Here is a 24,239-nt window from a genome sequence, read left to right as displayed (position 1 = left end):
ATGAACTATTCCCATCCACATTTATTCCAGACTAGCAGCTCTTAAAATATTGTAAAGTATGCATGAAACTTGAGAGCTTCTCTTCATCTCATATATCTTATTTATTCAACCCACAGGTGAACTTTTTTTTTTCTATTTTTTGGGGTCGGTCACAGGGCTTGAACTCAGGGCCTGGAAACTGTCCCTGAGCTCTTTTGTTCAAGGCTAGCGCTCTACCACTTTGAGCCAGCTCCACTTCTGGTTTTCTGGTTGTTACTTTGAGGTAAGAGTCTCATGGACTTTCCTGCCAGGGCTGGCTTTGAACAGGGATTCTCAGATCTTAGCCTCCTGAGCCACTAGGATTATAGGCTTGAGCCAGCAATGCTCAGCTTATAGCTGAACTTATTAAAATTGTTATGTTTATATATTGTTTTTGCTTCACATATCACTTATTCTTTACAATTCCTCATCTGGCTTTCTTACTCCAACCCCTTTGCTCACTACTCTGAAACTTCACTGATGCAGATCCTTAGATATCTCCACACTGTCATGGATAATTTACAAAGATCTTTTCCTCTCATTGCCAAGTCCTTTCCTTCTTAAAAAAAAAATAACAAAACAGAAAGGTTTCATACTTCTATCCTTTTATGCTTTTATAACCTTCATAACCTAAGTTTACTGGATCATTTTTATCTGATCTAAATATTCTACTAGTTTCATTTACCTTTGATGGAATATGGAATTGTATGAACGATTATTCCCAATATTTGCTTTTCATAATAATAATATGAGCAGCAGTGACTAGCATTTCTTAATGCTTTCTCTCTACCAGAAACTATTCTAGGAGATTCATGTATATTAATATGTTTTATCCTTCTTATAAATGTATGTTTTTTTTTAAATTTTCATACTACAAATGAGAAAACTAGGATTATGCACAACTTACCTAAATTCATATGACCAGCAATTGGTGATAGCCCAATGCTGTGATTTCGGAGAAGGCAGGTTAACTAAAGTCTAACAGGTAGTCCTTAAAGTGAGTAAAATTTAATTAGTTACTGTAAAACATTAAAAAGCAATGAAAAGGTTTGGAATGAATATAAGTCACTGAGTCAAATGATAGTAACTCTTTATGATTGATTGCTATTTGGTGAATATATTTGTTTATTACTCTCTTCCTTCAAAGGAGAAATATTCTTGCTGCACTGATATCATTTTGTTTCCCTCTTGCTAAATTCACTCATTTATTCCACACATGTTCCTGAATACCCATCATGATTTATTGAATGATTTAGTGGCAAACTGTCTTTGCTCTTAAAACAGATGTCTCAGAGAGATGTGAGGAGCAGGAGTGGAATGGGGAGGTACAGTAAACATGAAAACAAACATTCATTTAATGAAAGAAAAATGGGTCACAAAAGAAAGGCCTGAGGAGATCAGTTTTCTCTCGCCAACATAGTACCATTGTAGCAGCCTTACCCCTTAAAATGGGATGTGAAAGCTCAGTTATGGAATTGCTGTATATGATGGTTAAAGAAAACAAATGTGCCTTGAGCCAGGTTAATATCTGAGAAACTCACTTATGATCATGGCAGATGGTGATTGCTAAGTCTTGATAAATATTTTTTTGAGATTTTAAACAGGCCAGTGATTTGTGCTTTTTTGGAGTTAGTTTGACTATAGTCTCCTTCAGAACAAAAAACAAGATAGCCATGCCTATATGAAATGTAGTTGAATGATAATAAATTTGTAAATCCTACTAAGCTGAAAGGAATGGATTCACTAATTGTCACTAGTATTCCACACTAAACTCAATATAAGGTTAGTCACTCTGGGATTCTGGTTGTATATTCAATTAGGGAAGCCAATTTTTTGGCAAGCTATTTTTATGCAAAGCCTGTCTAGGGTTCAGTAATGTTATTTTATAACTGAGGCATGGACAATTTAGTCTAAGAAACGGGAATCTGTTATATGACTCGTATTGTACAAAATAAGTAATGAGTAAAAGAATAACTGTCATCATGGAATTACTTTGCTTAAACTTTAGAAGGAACTCAATGCAGTGAATACATACTTCACTGAGGAAGAGTAGAACACACAGGAGATAATAATGAGAGCATCTGATACCAACAAAGGGTTGGAACTGTGCCAATGGCATCAATGCATCATCTCATTCTACGTTAATTTACACAGTAACCTTATGTGGGACATCTGGTACTGCATTTTCCATATGAGAAATATGAAGAGATTTCTTCAGTGTTCCACAGCAAATCATCGATGTAGATTGTCCTTAAAAGATCTGCAAGAAAGCTACTTGAGATGTCAAAAAATAAACACGTCATGGGTACAACTGACACCAAGACCGTCTGTCACCAACTGAGTGCATGAGAAGGCTTGGGTTTATGTGAGATGCACTTGTAGTGGAGAAGATTGTGAAGTTAATTTAAAAACTATGTTCTGTACTGTTGGTAGACAGAAGCAAGGAGTAAGTAGTCTAGAACAGTGAGGCAGGCTAACATAATAGCAGATGCTGAGGAGCAAGAAGTAATGTTACTTTTTTTTTGCCTTGTAAATAGTATATGGACAGTTTCTGGGCACAATTTAGATAGAGTCCTAGCATATGCAGGTATATAGTGTAACACTATAACTTAGATGCTTAAATATGCTTCTAATAAGTTTCTTTTAGTTTTAAAGCAAAATAGTTTATATACATGCATATATGGATTATCTTCAGAGAAAATATTTTAAATGTATAAAGAAGAAGGCAAGTTTGTAAATGATCTTCCTGGGGAAGCAAATCGAAACATTATCATTGGTGAGATTTATTCTAGCATACATATTATTCTATCTTTATTTTTTCATTTTTCTAAAAGGAGGCTCATAGGTCCTTATCAGTTCTCAAAGTGATATATACAATAATAATTTAGAACTATGTTCTGGAATTACATGAATTTACATTTTGCTTTTAGAGACAACACTGTCAAAAAAGAATATGCTTAAATTATATATAAAATCCTATACATCTTTCTAGATTGTAGTACATTTACTAGTACATCTATTAAATGTGAATTGATGTGCAGACACTGTGCTCTCTTGAAAGGAATGAAAGTTGTTCTCATGTTTTCCATGTTTGTCTTAACCAAATAGCAAGGACAGTTACTTAAAAATTTTTCTTTTTCTTTTACAGTTCATCTGGTTTCCCAATGTACTCTCTTTTTCAAATCAGTCACGATATTAGTAAAGTATATGACTTAAGCTGTTACAATTCATATGCTTACGATATTTCAATGTGAGATGAATCAATACTAAAGGAATACCAAGTTGCAAAACTAAAATTTTTTTTCAAAGATTTCAACACATCTTCATTGGGGTTCAGAGAGAAGAGCAATGCTTTTGAGATGTGAATAAGAAAACCTTTTTTTATGCACACAATGTTAATGCCACTGTTAAGGTAGAAGAATAAGCTTATAATTGTGTAATTAAATTTATAGTTAGTTTTAAAGAGTCACATACTTTACAATAATAAACAGATGAGTTTTCCTTAAATAGTAATTCTGATGTACAATTGTCTTCTAAATGACAATGACAGTAGGAAGACTATTGTCTGCAAGCTCACAGACACTGCTGTACTTTAATTGCAAATAACTTAAAATGCAAATCATGGTTTCAGATGTAGCAATTAGGAAAGGATTTGTGTATCAGCTGTGGAAGCAAAAAGGTTGCAAACAAACTAAGCAGTGAATTTAACAATAATGTCAAATGTGTGTGAACTGCTTACAAAAACAATAGACTGTTTTTGAAAATTTTAAAGAACATTTAATTCAAATGAAAATGTACTTCTTTGGTCTTGGCTTACTTCACTTAATATAATTTTTTCCAAGTCTTTCCATTTCCTAACAAATGGGACAATGTCATTCTTTCTGATGGGGGCATAGAATTAGATTGTGTATGTATACTGCATTTTCTTGATCCATTCATCTTCTGAGGGCATCTGGGTTGGTTCCGTATCTTAGCTATTGTAAATAATGCTGCAATAAACATAGTTGTGCTGGTAGCTTAAGTATGGTCTTATTTGTGATCATTTGGGTAAATGCCCAAAAGTGGGATTATTGGGTTATAGGGGAGCTCTATGTGGAGTCTCTTGAGGAACCTCCATACTACTTTCCAAAGTGGTTGAACAAGTTTACACTCCCACCAACAATGCAGTAAGGTTCCCTTCTGTCCACAACCCCTCCAGCATTTGGTGTTAGATTTCTTGATTATAGCCATTCTAACTGGGGTGAGGTGGTAGCTCAATGTTGTTTTGAGTTGCATTTCTTTTATGGCTAGAGAGGTTGAGCATTTCTTCATATGTCTATTGTCTATTGGCCATCCTTCTTTCCTCTTCAGAGAAGTTTCTCTTTAAGTCTTTAGCCCACTTATTCATTGGGCAGTTGTTTCTTTGAGGATTTGTTGTTGGGGGATTTAATTTTTTGAGTTCCAGGTATATTTTAGGTATGAAACCCTTGTCCATTATATGGCTAGTGAAGATCTTCTCCCAATATGTGGGCTTTCTATTGATCTTGCTAGCTATGTCCTTTGCCATGCAGAAGCTCTGCAATTTCATGAAATCCTATTTCTCCAACCTTTCTTTGATTTGTTGTGTTTCTGAGTCTCTATTAAGAAAATTTTGGCCTGTGCCAAGGAAACATAGGTCCCATCATTTCCCTTATTTGCAATAACTAGTATATGTCGAGACAAGCAGAAAAGGTCAGATAAGTTGATGTTAGGTGAAATGAACCCAAGATAAATATTCAAATGCTTTTTCTTTCTTGCAATTGTTTCTTACATATTTATAAGATGATTTCTTATTGTTTTGTATGTCCCTCCCCCATGGTATAACCCCTGCTTTCATTGTATTTAATGTTGGTATAATTTGTAGAGGGAAAGGGCAAAAACAAACCGTTTAAATAGGGATACAGGTGGACCCTTTGCAACAATGAGATGTACAAGTCATTATGTCGAAAAACAAACTTTACAACTTCGGCCGGGGTGGGGGTGGGGGGGTGGTGGAATGGGGGCTAAGGAGGGGAGATGGGAAAGGATGTGAAGGAGAAACAAAGGAGGAGGCAACAATGCTTGATAAGAAATATACTCATTAGGGCTGGGAAGGTGGCTCAGTGGTAGAGCGCTTTCCTTGCATGCATGAGGCCCTTGGTTCAATTCCTCAGCACCACATAATCAGAAAAAAAAAGCCAGAAGTGGCAAGGCTGAGGGACAGTGACCAGGCCCAGGGTTCAACCCCATGACGGGACCCCCCCCCAAAAAAAAAGAAATGTACTCATTACCTTGTCCATGTAATTGTCACCCCTCTGTTTGGTATTTTCACAATAACTTTTTTTTTTTAAAGAAAATGTACTTCTTCATCTCATTTGTAAATACCCTTGAGTTCTTTTTTTTAAAAAAAAATATTGAAAAAGTGATGAGCAGTGGGGTTACAGTTACATAAGTAAGGTAATGAGTACATTTGTTTTTAATCACTGTTACCCCATCCCTCATTTTCTCCCACTGAAACCTCCCTACTCTCCTTCCCCCAAATTGTAAGGTTCATATCCAACATAGAGACTGATTGTTCTCAGATTTCATTCTCCTCAGTACCTAGGTTAATAAGAATAAACCATAAGTGTTTAGCCCTTAGAAAAATTTTTAGTGAGCAAATGAATCCCAGTTCTTACTGTAAAACAGACCATTATTCTGGAAAGAAGATAAGCACCATCTTATTTGGTCAACATTTATTCCAAAACTCTGTGCTTCCCAAATTTCATTTTCACTGAGATTCAAATTCCTGACTTGACTGTATAACCTGCAGAGCCACAGTTACAATTACAGGGCTTGTGAATATCTTTCCAACAAAATCACTATAAAGAAGACATCAACCAACTTTACAACTTTGGTGGTGGGGGGAGGAGGGTTCGGTGAGGGGGGGAGGATGGGATGGGAAGGGGAAACAAAGGAGGAGGCTACAATGGTTGATAAGAAATGTACTCATTATCTTGCCCATGTAATTGTAACCCCTCTGTACAGTATTTTCACAATTAAAAAAAAAGAAAACAAAGAAAAAAAGAGAAAAAAAGTTTATCTGTAAAAAAACAAAAGAAGACATCAATAATACTAGTACCTTTTCTTCTCTCTTTTTCCTTCTTTCTTTAACTAATTTCCCTGCCTTGAGTTCTCTTCAGCATAATACCCCACAATATGGAAGTTCCAGCAGTGCTTTTACTTGGATAATCTAATGTAATAAACAAAGAATAATAATTTATTGTGCAGACCATGTCATTATTTCCTTGTGTGGACAACCTGATTTGTTCAAATATGTAACTATCTGATCCCTCTTTATCACCAGTTGCTTTTATGTATAGGTGCAAATTGAGTATGTATTACATATTATATTATTTTTCTACTCTTTCTCTATATTAATATCCTCACAACATGGCTTCCAATTAGTAGCATATTAATTATACCAAATTGTCTTATATTTCAGCTTCTTTGTTCTCATAATAACAAAATAGTATCTAGCTCTAAAGTTAGTAAGAAGGGATTTCTGAACCTAAGTAATATTTGGAAGGAAAAATGATGAGTAGGACGCAATATTCACATATAAAATTAGTAGAAGCTTTTGGCAGTAAAAACTAGTGAAATTAGAATCAATTAATTAGTACTCAGAGAAAATCTATCATGTTGCCATTAATGGAACAACTAGAGTAATTAAGTCATAAACAATAGAAAGTGATGATACTGTTTGTCAATGTCTTTTGTTTTCATTATTTATGTGATAATAAAATTTAATGTTCAAATTTTAATGTTATATCTATACAATATGGAAATATGAACCTTATTTTAAGTTCATCATAAATATAGCTTTACAGCATCATAAATTTCAATATAAATATTGTCAAGGATAAATAAAAAATTCATGCAACATGCAATACTATTTTTGTTTTTTGGGTTTTTTTGGTTGGTCGTGAGGCTTGAACTCTGGGCTTGGGTGCTCTCCCTGCGCTTTTCAGCTCAAGGTGAGCACTCTACCGCTTGAGCCACAGAGCCACTTCAGGTTTTCTAGTGGTTTATTGGAGATAAGAGTCTCATGGACTTTCCTGACCAGTCAGGCTTTGAACCACGATCCTCGGATCTCAGCCTCCTGAGTAGCTACGATTACAGGCGTGAGCCACCGGCGCCTGGCTTTGCAATACTATTTTAACCTGAAAAATTAAAAAGGATTTCTAGCTATCTCTTGTTATATTTTCATTTGTCTGAAGAATATGTTAGATTTGTTGTTCTACACCCAGATAAACAAAATCACAGATGAGAATGGAAACATCATGACAGAAACAACCAAAGTTCAGAACATCATAAGGGAATACTTTACAAAACTTTATGCTAACAAGTTTGAAAATCTGGAAGAAATGTAAGTCTTTTTAGCAAATATTGATATGCCTAAACTAAACCAAGAAGATTTAAATCAACTACACAGACCTATATCAAGTAATGAAATAGAAACGGCAATAAGGGCCCTCCCATCCAAGAAAAGCTCAGGACCACATGGATTCACAGTTGAATTCTCTAAGGCCTTCAAAGCAGAATTCACACCATTACTTCTCAAAATCTTCGATGAAATTGTAAGGAAAAGTTCACTACCATACTTATTCTATGAAGCCAGCATAACTCTTATCCTAAAACCAGTCAGGAACTAATCAAAGAAAGAGAAATATATTTCCATTTCTTTGATGAACCTGAAAACTTTCCAACAAAATTCTGGCCAATTGACTTCAACAGCTCATGAAAAAAAAATTATACATGATGATCAAACAGGTTTCATTTCAGGGATGCAAAGCTGGTTTAATATATGCAAGTCAAATAATGTAATTCATCACATCAACATGAGCAAGGACAAGAACCACATGAGCATCTCAATAGATGCAGAAAAAAACATTTGACAAGATTCAACACCCCTTTATGATGAAAGCTCTGGAGAAACTAGGAATCCATGGAACATTCTTCAATATAATGAAGGCTGTGTATTACAAACTTACAGCTACCTACTTAATGGTGAAAAGCTAAAGCCATTTCCTCTAAATTCAGGAATGAGACAAGGATATTAGCACTTTCTACTCCTCTTCATTACAGTAGAATTCCTAGTAATTCCTAGAAATGGGCAAGATGTAAACATAAAGGGGATCCAAATAGGGAAAGAGGGAGTAAAACTCTCCCTCTTGGGAGATATAATCCTGTATTTAAAGAACCCCATCGACTCCACTCTAAAGTTACTTGAGGTGATCCAAAACTTTGGCAAAGTATCAGGGTATAAAATTAACCCTCAAAAAAATCAACGGCTTTTCTGTATGCCAATGATAAGAAGAGCAAGGCTGAAATAAGGAAAGCAACCCTTTTGTATAGCCTCCCCCCCCAAAAAAAAATGCCTGGGAAATAAAGAAGCGAAGGACCTCTGATTAAAAAGGTTAAAAACCTGAAAAAGGAAATTAAAGTAGAACTAGGAAGTGGATAAACTTCCCATGCTCCTGGATTGGGAGGATTAACATCGTGAAAATGGCAATACTACTAAAGGCTATCTACAAATTCAATGCAATACCTATCAATATCCTAGCATCATTCTTTAATGAAATAGAGAAAGTAATCAAAAAATTTGTATGGAATAATAAAAGACCCTGAATAGCAAAAAAAATCCTTAGCACAAAGAACAGTGCTGGAGGAATATCAATACCAAACTTCAAACTCTATTACAAAGCTATAGTAATAAAAACAGCTTAGTACTGGCACAAGAATGGGCCTGAGGACCAATGGAATAGAACCAAAGACCCAGAAATTAACCTGCAAACCTATAACCACCTAATCTTCAATAGGAAGCTAAAGCTGTAGGATGGAAGAAAGAGAGCCTCTTCAATAAATGATGCCAACAAAATTGGTTAAACACCTGTAGAATACTACAGTTAGATCCTTACATAGCACCCTGCACCAGAATCATTTTCAAATGGGTTAAAGACTTTGAGGTAAAAGCAGATACCCTGAAAACATTACAGGAAGGAATAGGAGAAACACTAGGGCTCCTTGGCCTATGTTGAAATTTTCTTAATAAAAACATAGAAACGCAACAAATCAAAGAAAGGATGGGCAAATGGAATTACATTAAACTGCCTCTACCTGCAAAGGGCATAGCTAGCAAAATAAATAGAAAGTCCACAGACTGGAAGAAGATCTTCACTAGACATACAACAGAAAAGGGCCTCATATCTAAAATGTACTTAGAACCCAAAAAATTAAATCCCCTAAAGAAAAATCCTCAATGAAACCACTGCCCCATGAATAAGCAGGCTAAAGACTTCTCAGAAGAGGAAATAATGGCTAACAGACAGCCAAAGAAATGCTCAATATCCCAAGCCATAAAAGAAATGCAAATCAAAACAACATTGAGACTCCCCATTAGAATGGCCATTATCAAGAAATTGAGTAACAACAGATGTTGGAGGGGATGTGGCCAAAAGAGAACACTACTACACTGTTGGTGGGAGTGTAACTTGGTCAACCACTCTGGAAAGCACCATGGAGGTTCCTCAGAAGACTACACATAGAGCTCCCCTATGACTCAGCAATCCCACTACTTGGTATTTACCTAAATGACCACAAAGAAGGCCACACTAAAGCTACCAGCCCAACTATGTCTATCACAGCATTATTTACCATAGCTAAGATATGGAACCAACCCAGATGCCCCTCATTAGATGAATGGGTCAAGAAAATGTGATATATATACATATATATGTATGTATGCATATATATATATATATAAATATATAGTTTCCATCAGAAAGAATGGCACCACCCCATTTGTAAGGAAATGGAAGGACTCAGAAATACCATATTAAGTGAAGTAAACCAGATCCAAAGAATCATAGGTCCCATGATCCCTCTTATTTGTAATAATTATTATACATTAGCATAATCTTAGCAGATGAGTAGAACAGCTCAATGTACATATGATCATATAAGATGATGCTAAGCAAAATGAACTCCAAGACATGGACACAAGAGGTTTTTCTTTGTTGTTGTTGTTCTCAATGAACTAGATGATTTCCTTTTTGTTTTGTGTTTCCTCCCCCCACCAAATGTTTTATCCCCTTTTGCCAATGTATTCAATTTTGGTACACTGAGTATTGTATATACATTTATCTGAATTAGGGAAGGGAAGAGGACAAAAAAATGGAGAGAGAAAGGACAAAGGGCAAATCAAAGCAGCAGCGATACTCATAAGACAATATCTTAGAAATGAACTGTACAACTGGTTAGAGGGGATTGGGAGGGAGGGAAAATGGAAAAAAATGAGGGAGGGATAACAAAATGAGGGAGGGATGACAAGAAATGTGTTCACTACCTTGTGTATGTAACTAACCCCTCTGTACGTCACCTTGACAATAATTTTTTTTAAAAAGATAGGTTCTGTACTGAAAGACTGGATTCATTTTCATAATCACCAGAAAAATCAAGGAGATGACTTGCTTGGAATTAGTAAATGTGTTTTTCCCCTCAAGGAATAAAGAACAAGACATTCAATAAGAAGAATAAAATGCACTTACAAAATAATTCAAAAGAGTAGACCAAAGAACTACTTTTAAAAAATAGATGTTATAAATTGATTCTTTTACTTTGTAAAATGATCAGTAAGTACTAAAGAAGAGTCTGTGTTACTAGCAGAAAATCTTGTTTCTAATTCTGTTAAAAACAACTTTGTCTTCCATTCACTAATCCTAAACCTTTGTTATCTAACACTTTTTCCTTGCTGGGTTAATTGGGTTCACAAAACAGGGAGACATTTTCATTTCTCAAAAATATTGTTCTTTGCTTTTTTTCTGAAATTTTGAAGCTTTTGCATAATCCTGTCCAACTACATGGTTTATAGTCTTGTAATTGAATAGAGCAGAGGAGAATTCTGATACCTAAAAATGTGTTGCTACATATTAACTGATGTTTTGTAGGATCTCATAGCTTATCTGAGAACATCATTCTTTTAGCTTGAATCTTTCTTTCTCATTGAAATTCAAATGTCTGTACTTTCAGACCTTAGTCATTTTTATCTCAGCCTGATTGATCCAAAAGCAAGGTTTGATAATGTGGAGGAGGGAAGAGAACTTTTAGGGCATTGCCTTCTGCTGGGAGTATTAGGTAACAGACAATATTCAAAGAAGAAAGAAACTTAGAAATTGGAACTTCATGAAACTTAAGCAAAATATCACAGTTTTGACTAAGGTCTTTGTTTATTAACAAGGCTGCTATTCCTGTATAAAAATCTGTCTGAGAATAAAGAATTCAGTATGATTCAAATTGTGCAGGAATGTAGATTTTCCTAGATCTCACTCATGTATCATTTTGTAACTTGCCCCCTCTGAGTAAATTGGATAGTCAAGATCTTGTTCATTTATTTGAAACTTCTAATTCCTTACATTGGAAACTGTTATTTGAAACTAGGCTATTAAAAGACAATAAAAGTGAAAAATCATTCATTGAAAAGATTGCACTCTTTACCATTGTAGGTAAATTATATGCAGCTTCTTTATTCTAATATATCATTATGTATTTCCATAATCAATTATTTATATTAGGTATAGCTGCAATATTATTCTGATGACAATCATATAGTTCTCTCTGAAATGTTTTCCTATGAAAAGTAAGTCTGATTTACATCATAGTTTTGGCATTAGTAACCTCTACATTCCCTGTCGGTTACTTTCCCTCCTGGCTAACTTTAAATAGGCTGCTTCCTTAAATCATAGACAGAATACAAGTTACATCAAGTTCTCTATTATTATTCATAAATTTAAATTTTTCCTCTGAAAGTGGAAAACCTTTACCAATTATTTTTGTAAGCTAAACTTACCTGTTTCTTAATAATTTGTCTATTAATTCTGAGTTCCTAAATTTAAGTACCTATGATAGTCCTCTAATGTGTAATCTTTTAATGACTTTCTTTTTGTTTAGAATTCTAGATAGGAGAAGCGTTGTTTGGGGGAGAAGGAAGAGTTTATTTAACTGGAAAGGTTTCAGGGCAACATCCTGGGTTATAAGCTAGACTGGCATCAATTAGTAGAGTGAAAAACTACTTTTTTCACCATCTTGCATTAAAGTATTTTCACCATTTTTTCTTTGTATAAGAATAGAAATTAGATGCCTGTGTGGGGTGACTTATGATTCTGCTTCTCTGTTTCATGATCTTAGAGTTGTTTCATCCAACATCTTTATTAATATACCTTTTACCAAATGCTATGTTCTTGATATTTCTACTGACAGTTCTACTGACAGTGGTCCAGAGTCATGGGGTGTCTCCAAAAGCTATGTCTTTGCTATGTCTATAAAGTATTTTGCTTCCTACCCTCCCATCCTGAGTTATAACGCTATTTAAAATATTTATAAATAGTTCTCCAGATCTGTTTGTTGCTTATTGGATATTCTCTGAGATTTGGTTGTTTATCTTGTCTGCTTGTTTAAATATGACCTTTTGGTCATCTTTTGAACAGGCTTTTGGTGGTGCTGTAAAATTTCTCAAGAAAAGGAAAGCCGCTGTGTTCATTTAACCCTTTAAAAACTATTTTTAAAGAATATAGTTGTTTCAAAAGCATAATGGTTTTGTATAAAGAGCTCCAACATACCACATTTGCCCCAGAATGTTTTTATCTTTCAGGGACTAAAAATTCATCTCTGTAACATATAATCAGACACACAATGTAAGCCAGAAAAGAAGCTAATAATGAAAAAAAGTCTTCCTGATTCTTAGATATTGTAAATTACACTTGCTACTTCTAAAATTTCCATAAAGACAGTGGCCTTTTCTTTTATATTTTTGGAAATGGGAGTTAAAAGATATACATTTGAACAGGTGCCTTGTATGCAAATAAGTAGATATTATTCAAATTAAAAATTAGAACCGTTTGAATTTTTCATTATCTAGTTGTGTAAGTTGAGATCAAAATAAAGCCTTTGTAGTTAATCGAATATTTTGTAGTATTTCATTTTTGTAAGAATCTTCTTCTATGTATATATATCTAGAATTTTAAAGATAATTAAAGAGTACTAATATTGGTAAACAATCTTTCTTAAGTTCCCTCAATTATGTAAAGACTAAAAATAAGAATGTTATATCTATGTTGTAGTAATTTCCCAGGGAGTATTTTCTTTTTGATTGGATTTAGTTCAAAGAATTTGCTTTTCAAGGTTTCAATTATTTTTCACCATTTTCCATGCATTTACTTGTGAAGATGTCTGATTCTGTTGCCAAGCAGCCTTGCAATCTTGTTGAGACATAATGATGAACCAATAAGTTTTTTTAATATGCCTGCTTGAATATGGTCCCTTTAAAAATATCTTGATTTTTTTCTATAAGAAATTGTGCAAAATTCTTCATTTCAACTCATTTCTATAGGGACATCAATGGTAGAATGGTGCTTCCCAGAAGAATTGGAAGAATGTCAACAGTGCATTGGAAAAGCTCTAAAACTTAGGTCCTCCCACTATGTTTTTATAAAGTTTTGTTTCTTTTTTCAGGAAGGAACTCAAACCAATCACATGATCTGTCCAGAATTTCAAGGAAATATAAGAAAAACAGGCATTCCCTTTATTCATTATTCACATAATATTTATTCAATTATCATTGTGTTCATTTATTCACATTATTTTTCTTCTCACTCAAAATTTGTTAGAAAATATGGTCATTTCTCATGATTAAAAATGTCTTTTGAGATGGGGTTTAGGGTCAAGGTAGGCAGGGAAAATGAATGCAAGGGAGAAGGGGAGAGAATATAGTCAAGAATTTATTGTATATAACACAAAACTAATAAAAGTAACGGAAGTGTTGGGTTGAAGGGTAGGTGAAAATGATGAAGAGGTGACACTGATCAAGATGCATTGTTATATGGCACCTCCTTTGTATACCTAAATATAGGTATATATTTATATAATTAAATATATAAATATAATTTAAATATAATTTGAAAAATAATTTAAAAATTAGTAAAGTCTTTATCAATCCTACATTATTGTTTGTATTTGATGGGCTTTCAAACTACTCTTCTGGTCCTTGTCTGAGCCATCAATATGAGTTCAGAAATACTGTCCTTCAAACATCTTTATTCTTTGAGGCAGACATCTGCATCCTTAGCACTTTCTGGAATCATATATCGGTATATACATGGGGACAACAAACTTCAGCAATAAAAGGAGTAAGCAAATAGCATTTTTTGGAGCTTAAACTTAGGATTTGGGAGCTGCTTTTGCTCAAAGTTAGCACTCCACCACTTGAGCCACACCACCACTTCCAGCTTTTTCTGAATAGTTTATTGGAGATTAGCATCTCATGGGCTTTCTTGGTAGGGCAGGCTTTGAAAAGCAATCCTCAGATCTCAGCCTCCTGAATATTAGGATTATAGGGGTGAGCCACCAGTGCCCTGCAGCATTCTTAGTGTATATCTGAAAAATCATAGATTTTTTCCCTTAAACAATCTGTATTATTAATAATAATATTAAAGCATCATATATATTTCATTCTTGGAAAACAATGTTTTTTTTTTTTTTTTGACGGTCGTGGGGCTTGAACTCTGGGCCTGAGCGCTGTCCCTCAGCTCTTCAGCTCAAGGTGAGTGCTCTACCACTTGAGCCACAGCGCCACTTCCTCATTAGCTTCACTAATCTCCATCTAATATGAGAAATAACTCTCCTAATATAAGATCAACATTGTTTGACAGAATTCCTTGGATAGATTTTATTTTTTGTGTGTGTTCCAGTTTTGGGTCTTAAGTTCAGTGTCTTATGGATTTGTTTGGCCTCTTTGTTCAGAGTTGGTGCTCTATCACTTGAGTCACATATACATCTCCAGTACTCCTTGGATTTTTTTTAACACATTACACAAACTTCACCTGTATACATATACATACTCATATACATTCAATTTTATTTTAGGGCAACAAGCTTGTATTGGTATAAATAGGTAATAACTGAAGGCAATGTGCTAATTTTATGTAGTTATCTTCAAAGATATATCAAACTATTGCTTAAATATTAACAATATGAGATAGGCTTTCATAATAAAAGAAGTTGCACAGATTGGACTTTTATTAGCAAGCTTGCTTCAGTAACTGCCCAATATTTACATACATACTATAATACAATTCAAGAAATTCAAGTTGTTTCACCCTTTAATACTTGGTTCCCACAAAATACTAGGTTAACATATAGCTATTTGCTTCATATACGGTTGTTTTATATATATATATATATACATACATACATGCATATACATATATATTTCTTAAAAGTTTCACCTAACCAAGGGATGAAGTAATTTGTCCAGAATGTAAAGCAAACTAGTTCCAAAGTTGGAGTGCAAAAATCTGTAACACTGTAGATTTCAATAAGCTTTGGTTAAGTTTATATCATTCAATAAACTCAGATTCAGTCATTATGCTTTCTTTGACAAATGGTTAATAGCACACTTAAATCTAATTACCGTATGATAACTACAACAGGAGTATAGTCAGTCAAAAAACATTTAACATATTCCTGACTGTTTCAGCTCAAAGAGTATCTCAGCTCCATAACTTGACTATTAATGTTTTACATATTTCTGGTAGTAAAATTTTATTTTCTGGGAAATAACATAAGCCTTATACATGAGTAGTTTAATTCTTCTTTTGACATTTTTGGAAATATAGTTTTGAGAGATAACTATGAAGATATTTACTGATATTTAGTCTGAGAATTTTGGAAAATAAACAGACCTATATAAGTATTCTCTTCCTGATTCAAATGATGCACACAAAAAATTCCAAAGTTAAGTAAATTTGGATAGTGTGTATTTTTGTTTGTCAGTTGTGGGGCTTGAACTCTGGGCCTAGGCACTGTCCCTGTTTTCTTCAGCTCAAAGTGAACACTCTACCACTTGAGCCCACAACACCACTTTTGGTTTTCTAGTGGTTTATTGGAGATAAGAGTCTCATGGATTTTCCTTCCCCGGCTGGCTTTGAACTGTGATCCTCAGATCTTAGCCTCCTGAGTAGTTAGGATTACAGGCATGAGCCACTGCTGCCAGGCTGTGTTGTTTATATAGGTTAAGGGAATTAAGAAGACCTAGAGTCTTTTATCACATTTTATCTGTACTGAAATTAATCAGGAAAACTGTCATCAAAAGGTAAGCTGTAAAATTTGTACTGTTTGGCTGATTTTTAGAAGGGTGAAGAAAGCAGGGTTATATAAATCAAATTGGTGCAAGCATTGTCTTGGCTAGTTCCCCTCAGTTACTTTTCCTAATTAAACTTCAAGGTTATTAATTGCCCAAGTAAGAATTTTAAATTTAGAAAGCCTCAAATTAGCAACAAGTTTTCATATGACTCAAAGTAGAAGAGATTTTTACAGCATGATTTTTGTACAGTAATATTTTCAGCAGTTAAAACCTTTATGGACAAGATATATTTTATTATAGAAAAGTTATATTTTTCAAGGGCAAGTATCTTCCCTTCTTGGGTTTTCTATGGCTATTTGTGCACAAAAGATTAAAAATATAAGTTAATTATATTCTTTCTTTCTGATTCAGAACATCACTATGAGTGATGATTAGTTGTATGTCTAACTAAGGAGTGGCTCCTCAAATGTTTTTTCTACCCATTAGGACAGTCTTTTTTATGAAATAGAAACACACCAGCAAGTAAGTGCTAAATAATTGAAAGGGTAAATCCAATTCATTTATTGCAACTTTCACATTCTTTAAATATCTTAGGTTAATTTTGTGGTCAAATGTTTAAAAACTGAGAATAGGAAACAATACTTACATTTGGTTCATAACATGACTGTCGTCTGTACCTTATATAATAGACAAAGAGGTATGTGTATATATTTAGTGTATGTTAAACCATCTTTAGAAATGAGTGAAGAAATTACTTGTAACAATTACAGGTTAGTGATTAGAACTACATTGCTTAGATTTCAAGCTTGATTTTCTATCTTATTTAATTCTGGTGCACTTTATACCAGCACTACCAGACATTGGTATATCACCTCTTATTTTGCGGTACTATGGTATTACATTTGTTTCTCTTTTGCTACATTGAAAATTTGCACATAGTATGAAAAATCTGATATTTGACAATTAATTTATAAGTCCAGATTTACATGTTTATCTCAAGATAAAAATGCTACAATTTCATGTTAAATATAGTTTCCAATATTCTCTTTTTTCCTTGATTATATGATACTGTCTCTCGGCAGTTAATTTGAGCAAGATATAACAATGTCACTTTTAAAATATACTGTCAAAGAAGCAGATCTTCCAGGATAGGAGTAATTTCACAAGTAGTTTTCAAAGAAATCAGTTGTAGTTTCAGTACAATCATGAAATTTATAGTTTTGGTACATTAGTTGGTGAATCTGGCAAAGAAATGGATTTTTATTTACTGTATTCAGAAAACCTTCATTGTATAAAGAAAAGTTTGTGGGCTGGGACAGATTCTGTAAACTGTAGCAAATCTGGGCTCATGAAATAGTGTACATTCTTCCTCTAAAAATCAAACAGAATGGGACTAAACACATACATCTTTTGTGGGAAGTTTGGGCACTGAAAATATTTGTTACTTAAGATGGAAATTCAGTTTAACAAAGAGAAAAAATCAGTTATTTCTCTAGATGTTATCAGAATTTCCACAGCTTTTGTTTCCAGTAGTTTATATGTAGTATTAAAAATGCATTCTTCAGAAAGAATGAGAAACTATGTGAAATCTATGTTGGCAAGCTTAACTCTGTTGACAGTGACAACAATTGTTACAGAATTTGAATATTAATTTTAAATATATAATTTTATGTACAGGTAAAACAGCCTGGTATCAGATCAGTATTATGTCAAAAAAGTGAAGTAGTACTTAAAATGTGCCACACTCAGGATTCTGACTTCTAATCTATGGGTTATGAGAGGGTTTTTTTTTTTCTTTCAATTCTCTAGTTAACAGTTAATTGATCTTGCTATATATTAACCATTTATCAAACATATTGTATATTATCCCACACTGTATCAGATATTTCAAAAGGAATCTTGTTAGTCATCTCCATTAAAAAAAAGCTATTGCTTCTATGAAATCTTTGGTGGTTGCTATGACAATGATATTTCTGTATCAGCCCACAATTCTTATTCCTAAGCTCTTACCCAGAGTAACCTGACTCTGCTTAGTATGTGTCATCTTCTAAGATCACAAAAGATTTTTCTAACATTTTCTTTCAAAATTGAGATTATAAAAACAATACCATTCATAACTAAATATTGAATGAGAAAAATAATTTTTATTGTGAGTATCCTAATATTGCTATTTTCATCTTACAGAACCTTATCTTTGTGTGAGTGTGTGTGTGTGTGTGTGTGTGTGTGTGTGTGTGTATGTGTGAGTGTGTGAGAGTGTGTTTGCATGTGTGGGTGCACTGCTCTCCAGGGCTTGAATTCAGGTATGTGTTGTCCCTGAGCTCTTTTCACTCAAGGCTAGTGCTCTAACGCTTGAGCCACAGCTCCTCCACTCCCAGCTTTTTTGGTGCTTCATTGGAGGTAATAGTCTCACGGACTTTTCTCATAGACTGGCTTTGAACTGAGATCATTAGATCTCAGACTTCTGAGTAGCTCAGATTATAGGTGTGAGCCACCAGCTCTTGGCCATAATCTTATCCTTTTTAAGATAAGGATGCATGCTTTTTCACTGCTGCATTGTAGCAAACAAGTTGTTTTTTCTCCTACTTTTAGAAATATTGAAAGTATTCTTTACATATTGCACTTTGGGAGATTATGACATGGTGGGTATGATTTAATTTAATCAGGTCCTTGCTAATATTTAATTTGAATTTATTTTTTATTATAGATAGATTCACAAGTAAAATTTAATGTATCTTTGCTTTTAATAAATTATTTTGTAAGAATGTTTTAATAAGAATGAAACATGGTTTGTTTGCTTTAGGCAGTATTTATAAAGATGTAAGATTGTTTAGGTGATAAACATGTAATAAGTTGTCCTCTACTTGCCTTTTCTTATGCTACACTTAACATTTATCTTGCCTACCTGTCCCCTGAAAACATTTGAGCTTTTGACTCCAGGATTGGGAGTTAATTCCAGGTCAAAGTTACTCTTTAAGATAAAATTCCAATAAATATTACTATGTAAAACTTCCAAAGTAGTTGCATCAACATCCCTCATTTGAGTGCTTTCTATATTTTAGGTGCTCTATCTATCTATCTATCTATCTATCTATCTATCTATCTATCTATCTATCTATCTATCTATCTATCTATCTATCTATAAAACCAGCTATCTCCAACCTTACATATTTAAGAAGTGGCAGAATCCCTCCTCTGGAGTACGGAAGAAGGAGAGAACTACAAAGAGAGCACCATATACATTGGCTTTGGAAGCTTAAGTACAAGTTTCACTCAAGAAATTTTAATTATGAAGATTTAGAGTCTTCTCCCTGTAAAGGTGAATAGAGTCCTTATGTAGGCACTTTATAGAATCATAGGTATATTTCATCTAATTTGTTAGCTGTAAAAGTATATAATAGCAAAGTGGTCTAATACTCATTCTAGCTGAGAAAATCCAGCTCCTGGAAGTCAATAGCACAGAAATCTTCCCAAGAACTTGACCATTTGATGCTAACAAAGGCCTATGATAGCAGAAGAGCAGCTCTACCAACAGTAGAAATGACTTCACAATCAATGGGCTTTTACAGTGTTTTTTAACAGAACCAAATACATAATGCAAGAGAACATTAATTATGTTAAACAGAAAACAATATTCAGAATACATTAGCTTAAGCACTTGCAAACATTTCCAGTTAGATGGTAGGGGAACACAGCCTTTTAGGCATTCTCTCATTTTGATTCTCTCACATACCACCATTTCAGCCTGTAGGCACCCACACTAACATCTGAGTCTAGGTGTAGACAAAACAAATATGTCATGTTTTGTTTTCACTTCAGTACAGATGATAAGTCAAAGTATCCAAATAACTTATAAAACAAGGAAGACTAGAAAATGCAGAGTATGTTGTGACTTTACATATAAGCTAGTTTATAAAGACTAACTTGATAAGAAATGTACTCATTAACCTTGCTCATGTGATTGTAACCCCTCTGTACAGTATTTTCACAATAAAAAACTTATTTTTAAAAAAAGACTAGCTTGTTATTTGTAGAACATTGCTAGCCAGGAGTTTCTGGATCACTAGGTGGGACTCCGAAGTGTCTGTTTGCCCTGTGAAACAATACCTAGAATACTGTGTGCACTTCTAAGGCTGTATATCAAAGATATATCATTTACAAAGGGAAGTCAATAATCTCTGCTAATATAAACTTTTACAAGTCTCTGTTAATATGAAACAAAGGCACAAGATGGGGCAATCCAGCAGGAACAATATTGTCTCAACAATTTGTCTCATGTACACAGTTCCCTAGGCTGTATTTTTCAAGAGTAAATTTTAGAAAATCTGGAACAACAGTTCTTATCATACTGTTCAAGATTCATATGTTTTTTGAGGATTCCTCCAAAATCAAATTGAAATTTTTGTATAAATGGCTATGTATGTGTAGATTTTTTTCCAAAAAAGAAAAACATTATTTATAACATTGCCCTATTTGAATTCTATGCTATGTCTTCACTCAATTTCTGGACCAGAGACCCCATCACTGAGGATGAAAGTTTACTGAGATCCAGGAAAGACAACATATGACTATCTCTGACTGGATAGCCCAAAAGTGTGCATCTTCAATAAGATTTTAATAGATGGAAAAAAGCAAGTTGAACATAAGTGAGACCCTGAGTTCAAAACCAAGTACTGGCCAAAACCAAAAGAAAACAATAAAAAGTAAAGTGGAAATCCAAAAGAGATCATGAACAAAATCAGTATCTTGGTAGTTTATATATAAGCATACCATAGCCTTTTTATTCAACGTTTAGAAATTTTGATTTTGTTAGAATTGTCACTTTTTGGGGAAATTTTTTCTTGAAGTTCATATTTAAGTGTTTTCCTATAAAAGCATGCATGCATAATGCACTCTGATATATGGGAGAAACAGACCTACTGACTTTCTGCCAGTAAATCACTCAATCTGGATGCTCAGTTGTATTTAGGAACACTATGTTGAACATATGCCAAAGTTAAGCCATATGTACTATACAAAAATCTACAAATTCTGTCTCTGGAGCTATAAGGGTCAGAGTAAGCTATGACCTTTAACAGTCTTTCTCCTCCAGGGGAAACTTAATATCTCAATATTACATCTGTGATGCCAGAGGTGGTGATATGCAGAAAGAAAATTTGTAAAAAGTTGCATAGTGATCTAATAGCATATATTCCTGAAGTAATCTGACATTTCATTGGTAAGAGAAGTTTAATATGGCAATGTTTTTCCTTATGGCAGCAGAGATATAAGAATCACTTTTAGTATAATACAATAAACTTAAATGTTTCTCTCTTCTTTCTTATCTGAGAATCATTGTTAATTCTGAAACTTTGGATTTGTTTATTCTGTATGTTAGATGTTGTCATAAGGGTTCATACTCTTGACTTCCAGGAACACTCATTACTTTATCTCCCAAAGTAATTTTAGAAGTTTAAAGTAGTAGCAAATAGCTCATTATGGTGGATTGGTGTTCCTTTATTCAATATTTATGAACACTTGTCATGTGTAACACATTTAGGCATTAAACTTTGATAATAGAAATAGAAATATTCCCTACCTTCAAGTCCACAGTAAAACTGGGGATACCAACCAACTAGATGAAATAGTATTAAGAATGGGTTAAGTGGATGCACAAGACACAAGGACAAGAAGTAAGTTTGTATTGAAATACTAAAGAAGAATGGGGCCCCTGATTCATATTTTGAAGAAAATTTAGGATTGTGAAAGACATCAAAAAGCTTCAGAAGTAAACTTTCCTGGTCAGAAGCAACAGCATGATTTAAAGCAAAAGAAGGCATTGAAAAGCAATAGAAGTCTGAAAGAACTGGTAATATGGAAGTGTGACTGCAGTTTAAAATCCATTGGAACCTGGGATATTCTTTTGAGAATACAAAAGAGGCATAACAGGTACCAACAAAAATCTATACTGTCTGATCTAGTAAGAACATTTCCTTCCTTTCTTTCATTCTAACAGTATTTGAGTGACTCCTTTATGCTAATGGTTCTTTTGAGGTGGTCTTGACAATAAAAAATTAACAAGAAACTAAGATCCTGTCTTCACAAAATTTATATTTTTTTACAAAGGAAATAAAAAATAAATTACTATGAAACTATCTTATTTTTAAGATATGAGCAAATGTATGGAGAATAACATATTGAGGATGGAGGAAAGGGATAGTGCATATAATGAAGTAATATTTTTTGCAGTATGATCAGGGATTTACTGATAAGGTGAAATTTGACTGGAGTTCTAAAGGCAGTGTTTGTCTACTTATCAAAATAAGGTCTGTATTGTTTAATGTTCTATTTATTGTGTACATGTGGATTTCTTTTCTTGAACATTCCCAACAGAAGTGACTGTAATTGCAAGGTCTTGGGAAGAGAAACAGCCCAGACTATGTTGAAAGAACAGTGATGAGGCTGGTGTTCTCAATATGGGAGCAGAACAGTAGAAATGGATGGTATCAGAATGCTAGTGGGTACAGTGGAGACAGACAAAAGATAGGACTTTTTGAATCTTCTTTATAAGGAATCATTTATTCCCTTGTGATTGCCCTACTCTTAGGGCTAGGGAATTGTTTAGCCTCCCAGCAGTAGAGAACATAACACTTGATAATCCTAACCAAACAGTGAAGCTTCAAAGTTTAAAAGCTTCATAGAGAGATTTTGCCAAATGTTTTTGTTTTTTTATGTAATACACAGGAGTAATAAATAGATTAGCCTGAAATTTTTCCTACATAGAGAAAAATGCCATTATTATATGCCATGAAATACAGAGGCTATGTGTGAGAAACTTAACCTGCCTATTTTGTGAAATTTGTGAAGATTTGGTCTGGAAGTCAGCCTAAAAAGGAAGTGGTCTCCCTGTTCTTGCATGACAGATTTTTCAAGATCCTGAATTCTTTCAAAATCTGTCTAAAAATCTCTCCTGATATGTCTAGAAAATGTATTGCAAAAGAAAGTAAAATGAAAAGCCCTGAACTATTATTTGAAATAACCAATTAGATTTAGTATTTATATAAAATATCAGGATTGGAACGGATTACCTCTGTATTTCTATGTGTGATCTAGCTATAGTTATAGATTAGTTATAGATTAAATAAAGTCATATTTTTCTCTCAGAAGTCAATTTGTAATATATTTGTAATTCTATTGCAGTAGCATAATACACATTTGTGGGTAAATACATGTAATGCTAATGTGTGTAATTTTTTCTGTATGTGTGTGTGTGTGTGTGTGTGTGTGTGTGTGTGTGTGTGTGTGTGTGTGTGTGTGTGTGCATGTCGTGTGTGTTTTGCTGGGTATTAAAACATTCCCTATGAAGTTTGGCTTGTATGCTTTTGTTTTTACTTTTTTAAATAACAGCAGAAATCTGTTCATTACTCTTTTGAGGGTTAGACAGAAGTGAGGCTAATTTAATTTTGTATATGAATTTAAGGGTTGGAAAGTTATTGTTAATGTCTGGCTTGTTATTGAGAAGATCTCTCATCCAAGGGAGGAGCATTCACTTTCCATCACCAGTCATCAGTGATTATGTTACAAAAAAATAAAAACTAGACAGGTAGATGAGCAAGATCAGGACTGGCATAAGTTCTCTATAATTCTTGCATCCTCCCAGTCTTATTTCAGCAGTAGTTAACCAAATACATGCCACAGCTTGGCAGCATGAAACATTTCCTGGAAATTTATTAGAAAGAAAGTCTGAAGGTCTCCCCAGAACATCAGTCAGTCATTACCGGAACCCAAGAATCCCTGTTCTGACAAGCTCTGAAGGTAGTTCTAACTCATCCTAAAGCTGGAGTTCAACCTCTGCTCTTTCAGATTTAGGAAAGCAGGTGAGAAAAAAGGAAAAGAAAATAATCAATAGAGTATGTGGATAGGGAAATTCAGATAGGTTTTTTTCTATTTGGTATTTACCATGAGCCGTTTGTAAATGACTGGACACAACCACAAATTGAAACACATGGTGATTTCAAGGTCTCTTTAGCCAAAATCAATCATATCATGGCAGTTCTCCTATACTCTG

The 24,239-nt window shown here is 33.9% G+C and overlaps 1 protein-coding gene across 4 annotated transcripts in view; it reads right to left on the bottom strand.

The window, feature by feature from the left end:
• The window catches only part of Pkia (cAMP-dependent protein kinase inhibitor alpha), a 78,057-nt gene that overhangs the window by 33,913 nt on the left and 19,905 nt on the right, over positions 1–24,239 (bottom strand). The window contains exon 2 of one of the 4 annotated variants that reach the window (XM_069990956.1): positions 6,137–6,247. The exons of the other annotated variants lie outside the window; for them this stretch is intronic. The gene's annotated coding sequence lies outside the window, so the exon portion shown is untranslated. The remainder of the gene's footprint in view (positions 1–6,136; positions 6,248–24,239) is intronic. 4 annotated transcript variants of the gene reach the window in all.

Source organism: Dipodomys merriami, unplaced genomic scaffold (assembly GCF_024711535.1).
Source record: "Dipodomys merriami isolate MVZ:Mamm:240054 unplaced genomic scaffold, mDipMer1.0.p SCAF_4, whole genome shotgun sequence".
Lineage (NCBI taxonomy): Eukaryota > Metazoa > Chordata > Mammalia > Rodentia > Heteromyidae > Dipodomys > Dipodomys merriami.
Note: the sequence above shows the minus strand (reverse complement) of the source record. Positions and strands in the feature narration are given on the sequence as shown.